We start from the raw sequence: 6,006 nt of genomic DNA on the forward strand, positions 1-6,006 counted from the left end.
GTTTGTTTATGTTCAGAGTTTATGAAGGAAATATGCCCTAGAGGCAATAATAAAGTTATTATTTATTTCCTTATATCATGATAAAAGTTTATTATTCATGCTAGAATTGTATTAACCGGAAACATAATACATGTGTGAATACATAGACAAATAGAGTGTCACTGGTATGCCTCTACTAGACTAGCTTGTTAATCAAAGATGGTTATGTTTCCCAACCATGGACAAAGAGTTGTCATTTGATTAACAGGATCACATCATTAGTTGAATGATCTGATTGACATGACCCATTCCATTAGCTTAGCACCCGATCGTTTAGTATGTTGCTATTGCTTTCTTCATGACTTATACATGTTCGTATGACTATGAGATTATGCAACTCCCGTTTGCCAGAGGAACACTTTGTGTGCTACCAAACGTCACAACGTAACTGGGTGATTATAAAGGAGCTCTACAGGTGTCTCCAAAGGTACATGTTGGGTTGGCGTATTTCGAGATTAGGATTTGTCACTCCGATTGTCGGAGAGGTATCTCTGGGCCCTCTCGGCACATCACTTAAGCCTTGCAAGCATTGCAACAAATGAGTTAGTTGCGGGATGATGTATTACAGAACGAGTAAAGAGACTTGCCAGTAACGAGATTGAACTAGGTATAGGATACCGACGATCGAATCTCGGGCAAGTAACATACCAATGACAAAGGGAACAACGTATGTTGTTATGCGGTCTGACCGATAAAGATCTTCGTAGAATATGTAGGAGCCAATATGAGCATCCAGGTTCCGCTATTGGTTATTGACCGGAGCGTGTCTCGGTCATGTCTACATTGTTCTCGAACCCGTAGGGTCCGCACGCTTAAGGTTACGATGACAGTTATATTATGAGTTTATGCATTTTGATGTACCGAAGTTTGTTCGGAGTCCCGGATGTGATCACGGACATGACGAGGAGTCTCAAAATGGTCGTGACATAAAGATTGATATATTGGAAGCCTATATTTGGATATCGGAAGTGTTCCGGGTGAAATCAGGATTTTACCAGAGTACCGGGAGGTTACCGGAACCCCCCGGGAGGTACATGGGCCTTAATGGGCCTTAGTGGAAGAAGAGGAGAGGCAGCCAGGGCTGGGCCGCGCGCCCCTCCCCCTAGTCCGAATAGGACAAGGAGAGAGGGGGCCGGCGCCCCCCCTCCTTCTCTCTCTCTCTTTTCCCACCTCGCGAATCCTATTCCAACTAGGATTGGGGGAGAAGTCCTACTCCCGGAGGGAGTAGGACTCCTCCTGGCGCGCCCTATGATGGCCGGCCGGCCTCCCCCCATTGAGCCTTTATATACGGAGGCAGGGGCACCCCAGAGAGACACAAGTTGATCCACGTGATCATATTCTTAGCCGTATGCGGTGCCCCCTTCCACCATAGTCCTCGATAATATTGTAACAGTGCTTAGGCGAAGCCCTGCTGCAGTAGTGCATCAAGATCGTCACCACGCCGTCGTGCTGACGGAACTCTTCCCCGACACTTTGCTGGATCGGAGTCCGGGGATCGTCATCGAGCTGAACGTGTGCTAGAACTCGGAGGTGCCGTAGTTTCGGTGCTTGATCGGTCGGGCCGTGAAGACGTACGACTACATCAACCAAACACTTCCGTTGTCGATCTACAAGGGTACGTAGATCATACTCTCCCCTCTCGTTGCTATGCATCACCATGATCTTGCGTGAGCGTAGGATTTTTTTTGAAATTACTACGAAACCCAACAGTTTAAGCATGTGTAGTGTAATGTAGTGTAGTGTAGTGTAGTGAGCTTGTTCTAGTGTAAAATCAGACTAGTATGGCCCTGGTCACAATCTGTCAACGTTAGCCTTCTGTGATTTTCAAAACAAGTTAACTGCATTCAGATCTCTTGATGCTCAAAACCTGTCAATTTCTATCAGCTTTTGATATATCAAGTTGATATTCAGTCAAGTAGATGTCAAACTTGACACATAAACAACAGCTTTAATAAGCAAAGAGACAAGATGTAGGGTTTTTAGCTGCTGCCACAACAGAAAGTCTATAGATGCTGAAGTTGTCAGTATTAATTATCAAATCATTCAGAGTAGATGACAGCCAAATGCTCTATTCATTTTTGTGGACTTAGTGAACATGATAAGACAAGCCAGATGCTCTATTTTTAATTAACAGTAATCCATGATCAGCAACAATTTCTTTCACTAATTCTTAGTTAACAGCAATCCATGATTTTTTTCCAGCTAAAACTATTGATGATTTTTTGTTGGGTGACCTATTAGATCTGAGTGTGGCTATGCCCGGTCCTTGCAAAGGTTAAAACAGCACCAACTTGACAAACTATCGTTGTGGTTTTTGATGTGTAGGTAAGATTGGTTCTTGATTAAGCCCGTAGCAGCCACGTAAAACATGCAACAACAAAGTAGAGGACGTCTAACTTGCTTTTGCAGGGCATGTTGTGATGTGATATGGTCAAGACATGATGCTAAATTTTATTGTATGAGATGATCATGACGGTGCTTCAGAGATGGAGATCACAAGCACAAGATGATGATGGCCATATCATATCACTTATATTGATTGCATGTGATGTTTATCTTTTATGCATCTTATCTTGCTTTGATTGACGGTAGCATTATAAGATGATCTCTCACTAAATTATCAAGAAGTGTTCTCCCTGAGTATGCACCTTTGCGAAAGTTCTTCGTGCTGAGACACCACGTGATGATCGGGTGTGATAGGCTCTACGTTCAAATACAACGGGTGCAAAACAGTTGCACGCGCGGAATATCAGGTTATACTTGACGAGCCAAGCATATACAAATATGGCCTCGGAACACGGAGACCGAAAGGTCGAGCGTGAATCATATAGTAGATATGATCAACATAGTGATGTTCACCAATGAAACTACTCCATCTCACGTGATGATCAGACATGGTTTAGTTGATTTGGATCACGTAATCACTTAGAGGATTAGAGGGATATCTATCTAAGTGGGAGTTCTTTAAGTAATATGATTAATTGAACCTAAATTTATCATGAACTTAGTACCTAATAGTATCTTGCTTATGTATGATTGTAGATAAATGGCCCGTGCTGTTGTTCCATTGAATTTTAATGCGTTCCTTGAGAAAGCAAAGTTGAAAGATGATGGTAGCAATTACACGGACTGGGTCCGTAACTTGAGGATTATCCTCATTGCTGCACAGAAGAATTACGTCCTGGAAGCACCGCTGGGTGCTAGGCCTGCTGCTGGAGCAACACTAGATGTTGTGAATGTCTGGCAAAGCAAAGCTGATGACTACTCGATAGTTCAGTGTGCCATGCTTTACGGCTTAGAACCGGGACTTCAATGACGTTTTGAACATCATGGAGCATATGAGATGTTCCAGGAGTTGAAGTTAATATTTCAAGCAAATGCCCGGATTGAGAGATATGAAGTCTCCAATAAGTTTTATAGCTGCAAGATGGAGGAGAACAGTTCTGTCAGTGAGCATATACTCAAAATGTCTAGGTATAATAATCACTTGATTCAAATGGGAGTTAATCTTCCAGATGATTGCATCATTGACAGAATTCTCCAATCACTGCCACCAAGCTACAAGAGCTTCGTGATGAACTATAATATGCAAGGGATGAATAAGACTATTCCCGAGCTCTTCGCAATGCTGAAAGCCGTGGAGGTAGAAATCAAAAAGGAGCATCAAGTGTTGATGGTCAACAAGACCACTAGTTTTAAGAAAAAGGGCAAAGGGAAGAAGAAGGGGAACTTCAAGAAGAACAGCAAGCAAGTTGCTGCTCAAGAGAAGAAACCAAGTCTGGACCTAAGCCTGAAACTGAGTGCTTCTACTGCAAGCAGACTGGTCACTGGAAGCGGAACTGCCCCAAGTATTTGGCGGATAAGAAGGATGGCAAGGTGAACACAGGTATATGTGATATACATGTTATTGATGTGTACCTTACTAATACTCGCAGTAGTACCTAGGTATTTGATACTGGTTCTGTTGCTAATATCTGCAACTCGAAACAGGGACTACGGATTAAGCGAAGATTGGCTAAGGACGAGGTGACGATGCGCGTGGGAAACGGTTCCAAAGTCGATATGATCACAGTCGGCACGCTACCTTTACATCTACCTTCGAGATTAATATTAGACCTAAATAATTGTTATTTGGTGCCAGCGTTAAGCATGAACATTATATCTGGATCTTGTTTGATGCGAGACGGTTATTCATTTAAATCAGAGAATAATGGTTGTTCTATTTATATGAGTAATATCTTTTATGGTCATGCACCCTTGAAGAGTGGTCTATTCTTATTAAATCTCGATAGTAGTAACACACATATTCATAATGTTGAAACCAAAAGATGCAGAGGTGATAATGATAGTGCAACATATTTGTGGCACTGCCGTTTAGGTCATATCGGTGTAAAGCGCATGAAGAAACTCCATACTGATGGACTTTTGGAACCACTTGATTATGAATCACTTGGTACTTGTGAACCGTGCCTCATGGGCAAGATGACTAAAACACCGTTCTCCGGTACTATGGAGAGAGCAACAAATTTGTTGGAAATCATACATACAGATGTATGTGGTCCGATGAATATTGAGGCTCGTGGCGGATATTGTTATTTTCTCACCTTCACAGATGACTTAAGCAGATATGGGTATATCTACTTAATGAAACATAAGTCTGAGACATTTGAAAAGTTCAAAGAATTTCAGAGTGAAGTTGAAAATCATCGTAACAAGAAAATAAAGTATCTACGATCTGATCGTGGAGGAGAATATTTGAGTTACGAGTTTGGTGTACATTTGAAACAATGCGGAATAGTTTCGCAACTCACGCCACCCGGAACACCACAGCGTAATGGTGTGTCCGAACGTCGTAATCGCACTTTACTAGATATGGTGCGATCTATGATGTCTCTTACTGATTTACCGCTATCGTTTTGGGGTTATGCTTTGGAGACGGCCGCATTCACGTTAAATAGGGCACCATCAAAATCCGTTGAGACGACGCCTTATGAACTATGGTTTGGCAAGAAACCAAAGTTGTCGTTTCTGAAAGTTTGGGGCTGCGATGCTTATGTGAAAAAGCTTCAACCTGATAAGCTCGAACCCAAATCGGAGAAATGTGTCTTCATAGGATATCCAAAGGAGACTATTGGATACACCTTCTATCACAGATCCGAAGGCAAGACTTTTGTTGCTAAGTTCAGAAACTTTCTAGAGAAGGAGTTTCTCTCAAAAGAAGTGAGTGGGAGGAAAGTAGAACTTGACGAGGTAACTGTACCTGCTCCCTTATTGGAAAGTAGTGCATCACAGAAAACTGTTTCTGTGACACCTACACCAATTAGTGAGGAAGCTAATGATAATGATCATGAAACTTCAGAACAAGATACTACTGAACCTCGTAGATCAACCAGAGTAAGATCCGCACCAGAGTGGTACGGTAATCCTGTTCTGGAAGTCATGCTACTAGATCATGATGAACCTACGAACTATGAAGAAGCGATGGTGAGCCCAGATTCCGCAAGATGGCTTGAAGCCATGAAATCTGAGATGGGATCCATGTATGAGAACAAAGTATGGACTTTGGTTGACTTGCCCGATGATCGGCAAGCAATTGAGAATAAATGGATCTTCAAGAAGAAGACTGACGCCGACGGTAATATTACTGTCTACAAAGCTCGACTTGTTGCAAAAGGGTTTTGGCAAGTTCAAGTGATTGACTACGATGAGACCTTCTCACCCGTAGCGATGCTTAAGTCTGTCCGAATCATGTTAGCAATTGCCGCATTTTATGATTATGAAATTTGGCAGATGGATGTCAAAACTGCATTCCTGAATGGATTTCTGGAAGAAGAGTTGTATATGATGCAACCGGAAGGTTTTGTCGATCCAAAGGGAGCTAACAAAGTGTGCAAGCTCTAGCGATCCATTTATGGACTGGTGCAAGCCTCTCGGAGTTGGAATAAACGCTTTGATAGTGTGATCAAA

The sequence above is a fragment of the Triticum dicoccoides genome, chromosome 5A (genome assembly GCF_002162155.2).
Source record: "Triticum dicoccoides isolate Atlit2015 ecotype Zavitan chromosome 5A, WEW_v2.0, whole genome shotgun sequence".
Classification (NCBI taxonomy): Eukaryota; Viridiplantae; Streptophyta; class Magnoliopsida; order Poales; family Poaceae; genus Triticum; species Triticum dicoccoides.